We start from the raw sequence: 18,481 nt of genomic DNA, 5'->3' as shown, positions 1-18,481 counted from the left end.
AACGCAAAGGAAAATAGCTTTAGATACTTAAGTGACAATTGAATTTATTCTTATCATATAGCTTTTAGCTTTTGTATAATCTTCATCGCTATTATGAGATATAAAATGTATTTGTCAAATCTGTGATCATTATGCCAAAAAATCTGAATTACTGTAACATTTTGTATATTGTTAAAACTGTAACTTAAAAAAAAAATGCTACTTAATAAATAACTTTTATTGAAAAAAAAAAAAAGAATGGCTACGTCCAAAAGAATGTTTACAGTGATGCTGTAGACATGAAGGAAAAGGAACCTTCATATATTCTTGGTGGGAATGTAAACTAATGCTACTATGGAAATCCATGTAGAGATTAATCAAAAAAAGTACAATAAAATTAAATTACCATGTGATCCAGCTGTGCCACTTCTAGATACATAATGAAGGAAATAAAAGTCAGCATATAATAAAGCCAGATACCTGCACGTACATGTTTACAGTAGAAGTGTTCACAGTAGCCACATCATGATAGAAGCCTAGATGCCCATCAGCAGATGAATGGATGAAGAAAATGTGGCTTATATGTACAGTAAAGCCATTAGAAGAACAGAATCAGGGTTAAAAAGAAGGATCAGCAGTTAAGAGAACTGGCTGCTCTTGCAGAAGACTCCAGTTCGGTTCTCAGCACCCACATTGTGACAAACAGTTGTCCAAAACTTCAGTTCCAGGGGATCTGATTCCCTCTTCTGGCCTCCACGGGCTTTGCACACATGGGTGCACTTTTGTGCAGGCAAAACAAGTAAAATTTTTTTTAAAAGAACAAGATCATTACATTTGTAGGAAAATGATTTGTAGAGACCATGTTAAAGTACCAGACCTAGAAAGACATATGTTTTCTATCATATATGGGATCTAAAAAGAAAAGGAAGAAAGACAGGAAGACAGAAAGAGGACTATTATAGAACAGGAGAGGGACCAACAGGAGGGAGGAGAAAATGTGAAAAATGAGGGGAGGGTACAACCATTATATCATATTTATATACATGAAAATGTCATAATGAAACCCACCATTTTGTACAACTAATATATACTATTGAAGAAATATTAATATTTGAAAAAATATGAGTTCCTACTAGTGCACAGCATTAGATTATTTTGAAAATAAATGTGGAGGGGAGGGACTTGAGAGGTGGCTCAGAGGTTAAGAGCCCTGACTGCTGTTACAGAGGACCTGGGTTCTCCTCCCAGCACCCACATGGCAGCTAACAGCCATCCTTAACTCCAGTTCTAGGGGATCAGACACTCTCTTCTGGCTTCCACAGATATTGCCTAACAATGGTGCACTTATGTAGATGTAGGCAAGACACTCATACACATTAAATAAAAATAAATAGCTTAAAAATTAAGAATAAATGGATAAAAACTGTTGCTCAACTTGGAAATAGATAATTGTTTATCCTTGCTTAAAGTAATTAAAACAGAGTTCTTCTGATCCCTATTATATTGGTTGCTCTGTTGGAAGATGTGAAGGCTGTGTTCTCTATGGGGAGAAGCCAAGTCGGATGTACAGTAAGGATAGTTAAGGTACCAGTAACAGGAGTTCATGTTCTAGAACACTGAGGTTTAAGAAAATCCAAGAGTCCAAACTCCTGAGAACTGGGGTACCAGGCTTGGAGGCTGGGATCAAAACCTCAGAGGACAGGATTGATTGTGAGTGCCTTCTGTTTAGAAACCAAGAAACCTAAAGTTGTAGATATCCATTGGGTCTTTTTGTTCTCTAGAACCCTTAATCAATAATGACATCGCAGAGTTGGTGCCCCTGGTATCTTACAGTCAGAGTTGCTTCACTTAAGATAGTTTCTTTTTCAGCAATTCCTCAAAAAATCTTTTTATTAGTTTTTCTAGGTTAAATGCTTTACATAATTGAAATAAGGAGTTTCTTAAGTCATAGGTAGTTTAAGGTGTTTTAGAATTGCTCTTATATGTGCTGTTGGGAATACATCTTATAAAAATAAACTAATACATACATACATTTTCTCAAATAATTAAAAAAATATTGCATGTACTTTTCTAATTATCAGACAAACATTTTAAAAACTGAAGCTGATCGTTATGAATAAACAGTTACTAAATAAGGCTTTTAAAATGCTATATTAAGAATATTGAAAATAATTGAACCTGACCATGAAAAGCAGAAAAGGAATTGGAAATGTATCAGAACCAAGTGAATGCAGGTGTCACAGTTATGATAACGGACTGAAGCCCTTTGGCTTTCGTGGAGAAGTAGAGCCCTGCCTTCCACTTATTTCATAATTTCTCTCCCAAATTGGAAATATGTTTGGATATTGAAAATTTAAACATCTACTCTATTTGCTTATATGGATTTGCATGAGGTATTTTCTATAAAGGGGGAAAAAACCCTCAGAGGACAGGATTGATAGTGAATTTTAGAATTATGATTATTGTCTTTAATTTTAGTAAGAATTGTGCCTATTTCTCTAATAGTAATGTTGAATTTTCATCTATCTATATGTTTCAATATTATACATATGGTATGATGTTTTTAGAATGCATAGTTCAATAAAGGAGGTCAGAGATTAATTATGTCCTTGAGGAACTTACAGTCTAAAGAAAATAAAACAGACTCAAATCCAGTGTTAGAAGTACAATATGCTAAGGACCCTAAGAGAGATAAACACTGATACCAAAATACTGAAGGCTGATATGACCTTGGGCAGGGTGATCAAGAAAGCCCTGGCAGGGCGTAGGCTTTCTCCATACTGTGGCACAGCGAGAGGGGCAGACCAGGTCTATAATGAAAACCAGGAAGGACAAAATTCTAGATATCCATAACTTAGGCAGCATTGGTAGAGACCACTAGTAGCAAAACAACAACAAAAGTATCTGTTTCATATTACAGTTTACAAGTAGCTCCTGTGTCTAGACATATACAAGGTAGTGACAAAAAAAATGCAACGTCTGGAGTCAGAAAGCTTTGCTGACTCTACTACTTAACTAGCTGCAAACTTGCTCAATGTGCCAGGCCTTGCTGTTTCCTTCCTTCATCACCTAAAAGTAAATATGAGGCAACAATAGTGCCTATTTCATAGGAGAGCTTTGGGGATTTTCAGCTAATATATGTAACTGGATTTGGCACTGAGTACTCTGAAGTCATGCTAGGTGCACTCTGTATCAAGATACAATAACATAGGAACATAGGAAATGTTCTTATTTTCATGCACAGATATGAAACTGAGTGCTTTCCGGGGTTAAAAACTTATTAAGGGTGCAAAGAAGACTACGGAGTCAGGACCCAAATTCCATAACTTACTTTCATTGCATATTGTCATTCAAATCATGAACTGAAATTTAAGAACTCTATGAGTTTTAATTAAATTAATTATTGGTAGCATATATAAATGGTTAATTATTGGTAGTATATATAAGTGAAAAGAAATTACCCTGATCTGTATTTTTATAATTTCCACTCAGATTCCTTGAGATTAATAAAGATACAAAGTAGTCAATGTTTGTAGGACTAAATAAAAAAATTACAGAATTAGCTAGTTTTGTAGCTGATGTGAATATACATGAACAATTACACTCATTTCATATCACAGTATAATTTTCTTGCTCAAGCAAAAACAAATTTTCTCCTTTGGTGGAGCATCATCTCTGCCTCCCTGTGGAGGAGGACATGAATTTTTATATCTCTGAAAGCTCTGTGCAAGGCCAGTCTATTGAATAACGGCGTATTTCATTGTGAGAAATGCACTCATTTCTTTTTATTTCTAATGATCAAGTCCAAGACATTACTCTTAAACTTACCATACATAATTTATATTGCTCTTAACCATGTTAGGAATTAAAAAAATCTTTAGTGAAACCGTGTGCAAATAGGGTAAGGGTGACTTTAATGTGCTTTCACTAGAGTCAGGTAGTACTAGTGAAGTATCTCATGATATTATTGAATTCATGAAAACTAATAGTGCTGAGAAACAATTTAGAAAGCTGCACATTTTGAGCAATATATGGATTACTTGACATGTAGGTTATTATTCAATTGAGAGATTTTATATGAAATGTTAAATGATACTGGCAGTTCTAAAGATTGTACTTTTTAATTATTTAATTTTTGCCCTGTGTCTCATCCTCTTTTGTCACTGGCATTTTGAGTTGCTAACAGAACCCTGCTTTAACATAAATGTATCATGCCAGCTGAGTCCAGCACATAGTAGGCAGTCAATAAGCACCTGTTAAATAGGTGACCTCAGTGTACTATGTTGACTTTATGGGTTTCTTCTGAAGATATTTGGTTTCTATTTCAATGTTTCAGGTATTTAAGAGATTTTACTAAGCTTCTCCCTCAGTGTTATTTCTAAGCATGTAAACATTGGTGCTATTGAATATCTTGTATCCAAAATGAGTCCAGACAGAAAAACTGTGCCTTCTTAAAAGGGCCTAAAGTTTCTGACTAGAAATCCTTTGATCTGAACAAGTTAGTACAAAATAATGTGTTTAACACACTTAACCACATATTTATTATCATATTTTACTTTAAGATGCTGTTTTTTAGCTTTCAAAAACACAGTTGTACACTAAATATTTTGTATTTCTGTGCTATTTAAGCTCTGTTTGTATGATGAAATTGACATTTTGCTTATTCAGTGTTTCAATGGAATTTCTGAAGACTCACTTTATTTTGAAATAATTACATTTGAATACATTTGAAGTGCCCATTCTTTATGCTAGTGTTTGAAGTTATTGCTGACTAGTTTAATTTTTTTGTTTCTGTATTAAAGATAGAAAAATCTAATTCTTGTGTGTCTTTAATCATGACCAGACATGACTGGTTAGTCATGAAGGCTTAGGGGATGGAACCTACACTTAAGTCATTATTGTCAAAGCGATAAAGTTTTATGTATTTATATTATTTACATTGTAAATGGTCAGCAGAAACTGAAGAAATTCACAAGTTTCAGAGAAAAAAAAATTGTAGACTTGACTGCTTCCAGTTCTTATGGCTAGAAATTGGCAGACAGTTACCCATTAGAGGGGAGTTCAGCTTGTGACAGCAAAAATGTTTGTAGCCCAATACAAGGAATAAGATGGAATACCTTTAAAAAATATTAATTGTAGGTCCAGAGATGACTTAGCAGGTAAAGTTATTTGCTGCTTGTATTAGTCATGGTTCTCCAAAGAAACAGAACTGGTAGAATGAATATATATGCATAGGGATTTATCAGATTAGCTCACAGGATAGTAATCTGAGTAGTGTCCAACAATGGCTGCACCACACTGGAGAGGCTGAGAATCTGTAGTTGCTCAGTCTGCTCAGTCCACGAGGCTGGATCACACTGCTGAACCTGAGGAGCCAGGTTCAATCTCTGGGACCCACATGGTGAAAGAAGAGAAGCAAATTCTGCAACTCTGACCTCCACACATGTGCTGTATATCACATGTGCACGCACACACACAAACACACACACACACACACAATAATAATAACAAACACAGTAACAATAAAACAAATTCAATCAAGAATTTGAAATGGAAAAATTCTCTCATTAAAAATCATCTATATGATTAAGGTATATTGTATGGAATGGATAAAAACATTCAGTAAAAATATATATTGAAAGTAAAAAACAAAGATTTAATTGTGACTACAAAGTAGTTATTCCTTTGTCTGACTCTGAGGTGGTTTTGGTTTCAAAGCACTGTCCCACTGACAGCATTGCAGCGTTACTGGGGTCACTTAACCTCAGGTGAATATCTTGAGTAACAGTTATCTTTTAAATATTTAAGACCTGGCAGGTTAGTTTAACATACTTAAATTCTAATATTTATAATTCTATCAGGCCTGCTATGCTCTAGCAGAACTGCCAGGAAGACGACCTTCCAGAGGTGCTTCAGAGGCTTGTGGTGGCCTTTGAGAACTAGCCAGGTTATGAGAGAGAGAGAGAGAGAGAGAGAGAGAGAGAGAGATTGATTCAGACACACAAACATTAAGAGAAATTCATAGACACACACGCAAAAACACACTATATTAGTTACTTTTCTGTTGCTGTGATAAAAACACCATGACCAAGGCAACTTATAGAAAGAAGTGTTTATTTGGCTTATGGTTCCAAAGAGATTAAAAGTCCATTGTGGAGGGAGGAATGGAAACAGAGGCAACCTGAGCAAAAAGTACTTATATCTTCAAATAGTACAGGAAGCAAAAAAGACTACAAACTCAAAGTGGAGCAAGGCTGTGAACCTTCAAAGTCCAGTGACATGCTTCCTCCAGCATGGCCACACTTCCAAAGGTTCCATGACCCTCCCCAAACAGCATTACCAACTAACCAAATGTTCAAATACTTGGAATCTATGTGGGACACTTCTCATTCAATCCACATACCACATACAGACAGGTACTCACAAACAAAGACCCACAGATGCACACAGACACACACAGATAGACACATGCATAAATATACATGCAGAGAGACACAGACACATACAGATACACACAGAGACAAATAGACAACAAAGGAGCAAATTTTTGTTGTTGCATGTGTATGTTGTGCATGCATATGTATATGCATGTTCCCATGGTTCCCATGTGTGTGGGAGCACGTGTGTGTGTGAAGGCTGTAGGTTGGCATCATGTGTCTCATCACTCTCCACCTTATATGCAGAGGTAGGGTCTCACGATGAACTCGGGGCTCATCAATTGAACTAGTCTCACTGGCCAGTTTACCCTGAGTTCCCCTGTCTCTGACTTCCAAGCTGGGATTACAGGTGGGCCACCACACCTGCCAGGCTTTTTCTTTGAGTACTGGGATCTAAACTCTCACCCTCATGTTTGCATAGCCAGCACTTTACCCACTTAGCCATCTCTCCATCCTGAGAGCAAGTATTTTTGAAAAGGATATTCTAATTGTGAATTAACTTTCCTAGGTTTTCCTAGGGAGCTTAGCTTTCTCAAAGCTGGACACCACAGTCTGGCCAGTCAGGAAGTCATAGCTATTAGAACCATCCCAAACAGATGGCATTCAGATATGTCATCATGAGGGCTTATACTCTTGTATTTTCAACTTTTCTAGTTTTTCTTCCCTTTTTTATTTTTATTTTTTTAGTCCTCACAAGTGCTAGGATTTCAAGCATGAGCTACCACACCCAACATCTTTCCTCTAGTTAAAACTATCAGAAAAGAATTCAAGGGGCTGGAGAGATTGTTCAGCATTTAAGAGCACTGGCTGCCCTTGTAGAGGACCCAGGCTCAATTCCCAGCACCCACATGACAGCTATCATTTGTCCATGACTCCAGTTCCAGGGAATCCGATGCCTTCTTCTGACCTCCATGGGCACTAATGACATGGATGCACCTACCTACGTGCAGGCAATACACTCATACACATGAAATAAAAATAATAAATAAAATATTTTTTAAAGGAAAGAACTCAAGTTGGTTCAGAAAATTAAGTTTGAAAAGAGAACAGGGTCATTTGTGATTAAAAAGTTTGGCCAAGAATCATTGGTACTTCAGCCAGGGACTCTGCTAAGAAAGATAATTTCTTACAGCTTTGTCTGCATTTTTTTCAATGCAACTACACTCCTCTTTCTTACAGGCCAACTTCAGCCACTCAGAGCTTCTGTGTCCCTACAACTTAGGCTTGTGTGCCTTGCTGTGGTGTCAGCTCTGGCCTCATATCATCTTACAGTTCCAGCATTTGCCCACACTGATCAGGATGGTGGGAACATGGCAAGGAACCAAGCAGTCAAGATTCTGGTCCAGGTGAAGTCTAGATTGTAGGTAGCAAAGACCCCCAACTAAGCCTAAAGGGAATAACAAAATGATATCAGAAAATGATAGAGCCAGCCAAGAAAAATAAGTGAATTTCATTCAGTTCAGAATCTTGAAGGCAATATAGAACGTAAACTTTATCAAACCTCAGTTATTCCTCTCCTGAAAACCTGCTAACCTCATCTCATTTCAAAAGTCAGCAGTCTTATCAGAAGAAAATATTGGAGTAAATTTTTGTGATCTTGAAATAGGCAAGGTTTAGATATGACATCAGCCACATACATAAGAAAAATACCAGATAACTAAATTTCAGCAAAATTTAAAACTTTTTGCCTTAAAAGACACCAACAAGAAAGTGAAAAGATGTCCCTTAGAAACAAATAAAATATTTGCAACTAAATATATCTCATAAAGATTTTTAACTGAATTTTTATAGTTTGATGGTAGTTAGATCACTAGAGGGGAAAAGACAGTGTCATAAAGATATTTTATTTAGACCATATAAAGAACTCAGTAAAAACACAGATAAACCCACTTAAAAATGTTCAAGGGATCTGAATGAACATTTATCCATGAAGACTGTCACATGACGTATGCTAAAAGTCACATAGAAGAAAAGTGCAAACTAAAATTACAATGAGCTATCACTTCATTCCTATGACGATGGGTATAGTTAGAAAAGAAAGGTAATATCAAGTGTTGAGAACGATGTAGTAAAATTAGGAGCCTCATATATGCTGATGGGAGACTAAATACTGAGACCATTTAGAACAACCTGACAGTTTCTCAAAAAGTAGAGTTACCTCTGTTAATTCCATTCCTAGGTATATAGTCTAGAGAAAAGAAAGCATGTTCATGAAAAGCTCTTACATGAATGTTCCTAGCATCATTATTAATAGTACCAAATGTCCACCAACTGGTGAATGGATAAATACAATGTGGCATATAATACAACAGAAATAATTTAACTATAAAAAAGAATGGACTACTGATATATACTACAACATGGAAAACTTGGAAAACAGTAGTCTGTAAGAAAGAAACATCGCAAAAGACCCACATAGTCATAACCTATAGGTGTGTGTATATAATAGATTCAGCATAGAAAGTGAATTAGTGGTTTCCTAGAACCAGACTGGTGTGTGTGGGTGGGGATCATAAAGAATGACTGCTGTTTGGGGTTTCTTTTTCAAGTGCTAAAATACTCTAAAATACAGGTGATGGTTAACGAAACTCTGAGACTATCATTGCATGATACATTAAATAGGAAAGTTGTATGTGAGTTGTAGCTTGATGAAGCTGGCCTTAAGCGCCCACATTAGTGCTAAGAAATCCCCATACTCCGTTTCACTCTAGTTTTCCCACCGATTCAGTCTCGCCTCGACTGTTCTTCCCTTCATTTAGGCATTATCATTGTTAACACCTAGTGTTTGCTCACAAAGTCATTTTCTCACTAAGCTTCCAATTGAAAACCTACTCTTGGTCAGCATTCAGTCTGCTTTTTCCTTCTCCTTATGGTATACCTGGCCTCTAGCTCACTGTGATTTGCTCACTTATTGTGTTCATTATTTATTGTTATAGTCTCCCTCTCTGGCTAGAATGTAACTTACCCCAAAACATTATTTTGCTGGCTGATATATCACAAAGGCTTAGAATGAGGCTTGGCATATAGTAGGTGCCAAATAATATATCTATTTCTAAAATTAACTTATCTCATTACCCCAAGGAGAATCTTAAGGAACGAGATACTAGTTCTTCTGTCTTGAATTAAAACAGTTATTTTTCACTTTGACTTAGTAATTCCTTTCTAGGAAATTTATCAAAAGAAAATAATTGAAAAGAAGAAATACTGCTGTGACTTGCTTGTGACTACTTTGTCCAGGTAGAGTTTCAAAGCTGGTAATATTTTAAATGACCAGCAACAGTGGAAAACTTAAGTAAATAAAAATTACTACATATCATGAGTGTAACATCACATAACCGGTAAAGTCATAATGATGAATTTTAACCAGTATGGGAAATGGTTATACTGAACAGGAAAAAAAAATGTAGAAACTTCACCCTTTACTATGGATTTAGCAATCTTTACAGACTACTTGCTGTGTCCCAGGAGTAAGAATAATCAAGATCTTCATTCAGAGAGCTCCATAGTTGGGAAAGGCAGGAAATGAGAAATGTGTAAACAGGATCACTTCAGAGGTTGGTATTTGTTAGGAAAAAAGCCCAATAGGGCGAAGGATTGAGTAGCTGCTGTGAGTGTGTGGTGTTTGGAGTTGCTGCCTTAGTTACAAGCTGATTCCTAAAGAAGAACGGCATGAACGAAGGCAGGCCAGTGAGCAGGGGCCAGAATATTTAAGTGTTTGAACTTTATACTGTGGGAAGAGGAAAACTGGAGTGGAGTTCAACAGAAAATGCACATTAGACGTGTTTGAAACTAACAGGAGTAGGTAACCACTACTGGAGCCTGAAGGACCAACAAAGGCTATTGTTGAAGGCCTGAACTTAACCCCCAGGTAGCACAAATGACAAAGAGAGTAAAAACTTTAGAGACATTTAAAATACTATGACAGATCATAGTTTTCATTATGTGATAGCTGAGAAACAGAGGGATGTAGAGTGACTTTATGTTTCTGGTTTTGCCTCACTATATGGGAAATAGAGAAAACAGTAATGTACCAGTGTGGGGAGTTTGTATACTGGGGATTGAACCCAGGGCCTTGTACTTGCCAACCATATGCTCTGCCACTGAGCTACACCACTACTATAATTTTTGGAATGAAGTTAAAATCAAGGTTTGTAGAGAAATGTATTTGTACTAGTCACTGTGTTCTTAGTAACTGATAAAGAGACTGAACACCACTAATAGGGAGGTAGTATTTTGAAAAGCTAGAAAAATTAAAGCCATCAAAATTCTTAATCACTTTAAAAGTATGGAGTTTTATTTTTTTAATTTACATGCATTTATTTTTTTAAATAAATAATTTATTGAAAATTTCATACATGCATATAAAGTACTTTGATCAAATCCATGTCCTCTCCCTCCCCTTTAGCTCCTCCCATGTCTCCCCCTCATCTTTTTCTGATAACTTCATGTACTCTTTCTTCTTCTTTGATTTTTTTTTTAAATGGGGCTTTTGGCTACTCTAACATTCCCCTCTCTGAAGAGGTAACCCTAAAATCTTTTAAGGATTAGATAAAAGCTCCCAAATATTTTTGACATTTTTGGCCTTTGGAACAGAGTATGTTGCTAAGAGGCCCAAGGACATTGTGAGTTTTAGCCAAGAAACTGGCTACTTTTCTTTGGGGTCTTTTTACCCTAACTGCCTAGCCATTTCCTACCTCCTATTCTTATCACACCATCCTCTGAAGAGGTTACCCAAATTGCCAATAAGGAATCGAGACTCTGATCGCTCTGGCTTCTTCCATGTTGAACAGGGATGCAGGGTGAGGCAATTGGAGTACCCCTTCAGTGGGTCTATCTAAAAGATTCCCAAATTGCATAACTCTTATCTAGAAAGTCTTTGAATTGTGAATAGGAGATTTGAAGGAGAAGTAAAGCAAGAGTAATTGGCATTACAAGTTCTCATCAGTGAGCTAGAAAAAAGAACAGGGCAATTTTCAAATGTTCATATGAGAGTCCATTGGAATTTCTTGACAAGGGCTTCCAAAAGCATCCCTCTATTGAGCTCTCCTCATTTTTCCTTTGGCTTTCAAGGCTGGACTCTAGAGTGATGGATGCAGGATTTACTTTCAGGTATTTTGATAGCTGTTGGAGTGGTTAGAATCATTGTCAGTTCCCTCTCAAAGGCTTCTACATAGGGGGAGAAAACAAATTTATCCATCATTTTAGAACAATAACCTGGTTGTCTTCCTCAGCTACAGGTGGGCACTATAGTATTGGAGACCAAGATCTGAAGTCTTATATCTGAGCAGCACTTTCTGGTTAGGAACAAAATCATCGATGACAAAGAATTGTCAAAATAACTTTTTATATAGACTTAAGCCTAATGTCTGGGAATATACTGATGACTTTACTCTTTGGTTATACTTTCATTTTGGGTGTTTAAGATCATACAGTTGGCCCAAATAAATCAATTTATTTTTACACTTAAGGTCATTTGAGGATCTGTTCCTCAGTGGTCGCATGGGCTTGGGAGGAGCTCCTGGCTCCTTTCTTTTACCAGTTCCATCTATGTGAAGATAAATCAAATGTCCTGCTTGACCAAAGCATGGAGTTTTATGAAATAAAAAAGTACTAATTTTTTGCCTTAAGTTTATTTTTTACCCTTATGATTTTTATACTTAGTTGACCATATCCCTTTTAAATCCTCTATTCTAAAGAGTTCATTTTCCTCTAAATTTGATGTCTGAAAAATTATGGTATCTGCTCTAAATTCTACTAATAAAAGTTCATGAAAATCCTGTAACCTTTGTCCTGGGTTTTTCCATATTGTTTCTAGGCTGTTTATTACTACACTCTGTATGAACACTTCTATCAGAGTATACAGGCTTTTCATAGTGCTAATAAGCAAATCATGCTTAGATTATTCAGTATTTTAAGAAATAGACCCAGCACAGAACTGTGGAAATGGAAAGCATGCCCCAATCTGAGTTGAAGAATTATTGGAAGCTGATGACTGCTGGGTGAAAAAAAAGTTGATCTTTTTTTTTTAATGTTTTGAATATATTTCTTTCTTTCTTTAAATTTGTTTTTATTTAATTTTTGTGTATTTTATACAGAATATCTCAAAGAATCTTAATCATCTTTATACCCCCATCCCCACCGGCATGCTCTCACACACCCCCACTGAAACCCATATACTCTGTCATCCGTATTAAGGCCCGATGTGTCAAGTCAGTGACCCTAGACATTCCCCTGTGCAAGTCTATACACTGAGGTCTGGTCAGCCTATCTACAATCCCTTGTTTTACGAAGACCAAAATTGAACTTCTTAAAGGGAGAGACTCTAGATAGGCTGTCTAGACCCCAGTGGATGAACTTGAACTGAGAGACAACTGGGAACACTAACATGACATGATAGGCCTTAACACAAATGACAGAATATATAAATTCCACTGGGGCAGCTATTAGAGGGAGCCAATGGGGATGATTAAGATGTTCTATATGAAATACACTAAAATTCAATAAAAATATTTTTAAGAAGAAATAGAATTAAAACTGTTACTTATTGCCAGATATTAATCCAACATTCTTCTCTAGACCTGCAAAATTTTCTGTTAGGAGAAATAATGATAAGGCATGATTTTGTTTATCATTTTAATGCATATTTATTTTTATTTTGTGTATGAGTGTTTTACTTGCATGTATGTAAGTGAACTGCGTGCATGCATTGCCAGCACAAGTCAGAAGAGGGTGTCAGATCCCCTGGAATTCAAGATATGGACTGTTGTTAGCTACCATGTGGGTACTGGGAACCGAACCTAGGTCCTCTGCCTGAGCAGCTAGTGTTCTTAACTACTGAGCCATCCCTCCAGCCCCTTTAATGTATACTTAGGAAGCATTTGCAGTGACTGCCCTCAGAGGCAGTATGAATATCAGGAAGAGCACTAGATTGTGACTACTGAAGCCTGGATTCTGAGCAGCTATAGGAACTGACTCCATGATTTTCAAAATGTATATTACCAGAGATGTTGGTTGCCTAATATTCAAAATTAGTAGTTCTGTTCTAACATTTTATTATCCTACTACATGATTTCTTTTAGTTTTAATATGGAAAAATTATTTTAAAAGCATGTCGTCTTTTATAATTTGATTAGTTAGCTTACTGTCTGATGCTGAAGTATTTGAGATCTTATTTGCCTCTTCAGAATCAACACACACATGTTTTGGAGATGTGTAGTGCTTATCTTAAGGGAAGAGTTTGGCCCTACTCAATAAATGTGTTCAGAAAACAATATAACACAGATATTGAAGGCAGCTTGTTTTTAACTTGTAGCTAAACATGACATTCAAATGTTAATTGGATGAATAAATCTTGTTCATTTTACAGACATGGAAATGTCAATGGAATAAAACTATTTATCACAAGATAATGGTCTCCTGCCGCCAGATAAATGCCAAGATGAAGATACTTATTGAAAATGTATCAAAATATTCCATTGCTATTTATTGAAAATAAAGGTTGAGGAAAAGTTCAACTTTTCAAGTCAAACATGAGAAATGTTCTACATTTGCTATTAGTGTATTACTATATCAAAATGGTGCATGAAGTGGAAGCAGGGGGGCAATTCTAAGAAACAACAGTTCAGAAATGAATCTTTAGCTTTGAGAATTACTGAATATGGGCGTGCAAGCTCAGAGATGCCCATTATTTACTGAGCTTTTATTGTGACCCTAATGGTCCTGACTGAGTTCATTAATATAAACCTCATGAGAACAAAATTTGAAAAGGCTTATTAGCCTCAGTTTTTAAGAAAAGTTAAAAGAAAAATAACTTAGAGTCACATGGAGAGCAATTGCCAAGCCCAATTTTAAACTTAGCTCAGATTTTAAACCTAGTGCTTCTCCCTTATGTCCTGCATTTCTTGCTATTCTCTGAGTCTGAACACTACAGTGATTTTTAGTTTTTTAAAAAATATTTCATTTGTGTTTATTTTATGTGTATGAGTGTACCGATTACATCTATGTAAGTGTGCCCATGTCATGCAATTCCCATGGGAGTCAGAAGAGGGCATCAGATCCCCTGGAATTGGAGTTATGGATGGCTTGTTAGCCACCATGTGGGTGCTCAAGATTGAACATGGGTCCTCTGCAAAAGCACCCAGTGCTCTTAATCACAGAGCCATCTCTCCAACCCCAGTTTTTAGTTTTTGAATATTTTCCTGAGTTCTGTTGCACTCTTTTGGATCTAATGATTAGTACATGATATTTTTTTCTTCAAGTGACCTAAGGAAAAAGTCTCATCTTCTTTTTCTTTGTTTTTTGTTGAGTTTTTTCTGAATTTTTACAAATTTCATACAACACATCTTGATCATATTTAGACCCCCTTTCCTTTCATATAGCCCTATGCCCCTCCCGCCAGGTTTCATGCATTCTCCCATATATGTTAAGGCCTATCATGCCAAGTTTGTGTCCCCAAATGTTCCTTGATTTGATGCCATCCTCTGGAGCCTGGTCAACCCATTTAGCATCATTCCCTTAAAGAAAACCAACTCTGCTTCTTCCAGTAGTTATTAGTTGCCAAGAGTTCCTCAGCTAAGCTTGGGGCTTCTTATCCGTTTCCCCACTTATATGCCAGGTTTTTGTCTCGTTTGACCTTGCATGGGTCTTGTGCATGCTGTCACCATTGCTGTAAGTTCATATGCGCACATTTCCAGAAGCCTGGAAAACTACGTATTCTTGTTGTCATCCTCCACCTCTGGCTCTTACAGTCATTCTGCCCCCTCTTCTACAATGGTCCCTGAACCCCCTGGGTGGCAGAGGTTTGATATAGGTATCCTACCCAGAGACAAGCATTCTGGAGTCTCTTATTCCCTGCACTTTGGCTAGTTGTGACTAATAGGTAAAAAGTAGCTGTATGACGAATAGGGTTGATCAGGAGAAAGCAGAGTTTATTAGCAAAGGAAAACATGGGACAGATTCCCTTCTGGGCAGGGAAAATGTCTGCCCGGGTCATGAGCTGGAGTCTTTTTAACGGGGAGGCTTCTGCTTCCTGCAGAAGGCGGAAAGATCTATTTTTTTTAAAGTTGGGCAGGGGGAAGTGGGAGAGTGGGACGGTTAAAACCTGTTCTCTTTAGAGCTCAAAGGGGAAGCCTGTTGTGTTGGCCAAACAGTGGAGAAAAGTCTGCTTCTCTTGACTTCAAAGACCAAGGTGCTTATCAGCTAGGTTCCCTTTTCTCAGGCACTTGAGAAGTCCTTGAGACCCTGTTGGTGAGGGGGCAGGGCTATCTGAACCTTAACATTCCAGCCTTTTGTGTGCTACTTCCTGCTGGACAGGGTCGATGTGGGGGAGATCTGGATTAGGGGTTGATCAGACAGCGGGGGTTCCCTCGTCATGCATCTCAGCAGGATCCTCGATGGTTGACAGATGCTTGTATACATGTGGAGGGAAGGAAAGTAACAACTGATTAAAATTAGTATGAGAGTAAGAGTTAGTTTTGGATTTTGGTCCTGAAAATATCTGAAGAGGCAAGGAACAATGGTTAGCACCAAGGTAATAGCTCATTTTTCATTCTTTTTCTTTTCTGCCAGGGCTGAACTTGAGAGTGATGGACTCAGGATTTGTTTTCAGGCATTTTGATAGCTGTTGGAGTGGGTAGAATCAGTGTCAGTTACCTCTCAAAGGCTTCTAGATAGGGAGAGAAAACAAATTTAGCCATCATTTAATTTTTTTAGGCTAGAACAATAGTGGGTTGCCTCCCTTAGTGGTAAGTGGGCACTACAGTGTTGTAGACCAAGAATTGAAGTCTTACATCTGAGTAGAATTGTCTTATTAGGAACAAAATCATCAATGAGAGATAATTGTCTAAATAACCTAAGAACTTACATCTAATGTCTGAGTTGTATAATCCCTTGAACCCTTTAAATATATTGATGACTTTAATTTTTGGTTATACTTTCCTTTTCAGTGTTTAAGACCATACTGTTGGCCCAAATGAACCAATTTATTTTTACTCTTAAGGTCGTATGAGGATTTGGTCCTCAGGGGTCACATGGGCTTGAGGGGAGTCCCTGGCTCCTCACGCTTTTCTTTTACCAGTTCCATCTATGTAAAGATAAGTCAAAAGGTCCTGCTTGACCGGGGCTTCTCTTGGAAGCATGGAGGAAATGTTTCCTCTGTGTTGACCCTCCTCTTTACAGACTGGACACTGGTTGAAGTCCATCTTCTGGGGTCTCCATGGCCTCCCTGCACAAGAGGACAGGTGACTCTCCAAAATTACAGGACATTTCAAGAGATGCTCCCCTGGAACTTGTTTGACCTTGAAGGGCAGGGAACAAAAATTTGTCCCTTTAAGTCCCTCTGACCAGATTACTGTAGGCCTTAAAATTTGGCTGTTAAACATCCAACAAGGTTAGTTACACCAATCTTGTATCAAATTCTCTTTATCCATTTATCAGTTGAAGAACATTTAGGTTGTTTCTGTCTCTTAGCTATTGTGAAAAGAGCAGCAGCAAACATGGCTAAGCAAGTATCTCTGCAGTAGGATGATTCCTTTGGGTGTATGCCAAGGAGTGGTATAACTGGATCATACAGGCAATGCTTTCCATTCTGGTTACACCAGTTTGCAGTCTTACCAGTAGTGAATGAGCTACATTCTCTCCAACATTCGATGTCATTTGTTCTCTAGATCTTAGTCATTCTAAGAGTTAGATGAAATCGTAAAGTAGTTTTGATTTACATTTCCATTAAAATGTTGAAAATTTTTTTTTTGTCTCTTTAAGACAGGGTTTTCCTGTAGCCCCTGCTGGCCTGGAACTCACTATGTAGTGGCCTCAATCTCACAGAGATCCAACCTGCCTCTGCCTCTGCCTCCTGAATGCTAGGATTAAAGGTGTGTGTCACCATGACCGACTGAACACTTTGTAAGGTGTTTCTTAGCCATTTTTATTTCTTTTGAGAGCTCTCTGTCCAGATCCAGAACACATTTTTTAATTGGGTCTTGTTTTCTTGATTCTTTGGGTTTTTTTTGTTTTCATTTTTGTTTTTTGAGTTCTTTTTTTTCTGGCTATTAATCCTCTGTCAGATGTATAGCTGGTGAAGATTTTCTCCCACTCTGTGGGCTTCCTCTTCATTTAATTGGTTGTTTCCTTTGCTGTGCAGAAGCTTTTTAGTTTAATGAGGTGCCATTTGTCAGTTGTTGACTTTAATTTCTGAGTGACTGATGTCTGATTTAGAAAGTTCTTTGGGTACTATCTATATTTTCTTCTAACAGTTTCAGTATTTCAGATTTCACATTGAAGTTTTTGATCCATTTGGAGTAGATGTTTATACAGAGTAACAGATGTGGGTCTAATTTCATTCTTCTACCTGTGGAGATCCAGTTTTGCCAGCAACATTTGTTGAAGATGCTGTCTTTCCTCCAATGTGTGTTCTTTGTATCTTTGTCAAATATCAGGTGACTGAAATTTTGTGCAGTCATATTTGGGTTTTCTCCAGGACCCTCCTGTTTTTATGACTATAGCTCTGTAATATCATTTGAGATCTGGTATGATAATCCGCCCAGCATTGCTCTTTGTGCTCAGGATTACTTTGGCTATCTGGGGTCTTTTGTGATTCCATGTAAATTTTAAGATTTTTTTTCCTTTTTCTGTGAAGAATGTCATGGGTATTTTGTTTGGGATTGCATTGAATCTATAAACTGCTTTTGGTAGGATGGTTATTTTCATAGTATTCTACTAATCCATGAGCACAGGAAGTCTTTCCACCTTGTGTTTTCCTCAATCTGTTTCTTCAAAGATTTTAAGTTTAAAGGACACTAAATATAGATGTATTATTGAAACTGCCTAAATTATTAAAGAATCATTGTTCACTAAAATTCTTGCGAATCTCTTCAAGCCATCCTGTTCTTCCATGGGCTTCTCTGCCCCTAGCAGTTCCCTTTCCACATCCTTGACACTGGGTTGTAGTGTCTTCTTTCTCCTCACCATCTGAGCACTCTGGGTTTCCTTTAGCAAAGATCTCTCTCTACCCAGTATTTTAAGTTACTAGTTTCCCTAGTAGATGGTAAGTACTTACTGCAAGAAATCAT

General features: G+C 37.2%; 1 protein-coding gene across 4 annotated transcripts in view; it reads left to right on the top strand.

Moving 5' to 3' along the window:
• Window positions 1-18,481, top strand: part of Atg10 (autophagy related 10) — a 369,433-nt gene that overhangs the window by 228,118 nt on the left and 122,834 nt on the right. The gene's annotated exons all lie outside the window — the stretch shown is intronic.

Source organism: Nannospalax galili, unplaced genomic scaffold, assembly GCF_000622305.1.
Source record: "Nannospalax galili isolate Female #2095 unplaced genomic scaffold, S.galili_v1.0 scaffold45, whole genome shotgun sequence".
Taxonomy (NCBI): domain Eukaryota; kingdom Metazoa; phylum Chordata; class Mammalia; order Rodentia; family Spalacidae; genus Nannospalax; species Nannospalax galili.
This window is presented reverse-complemented; position numbering and strand designations above follow the sequence as displayed.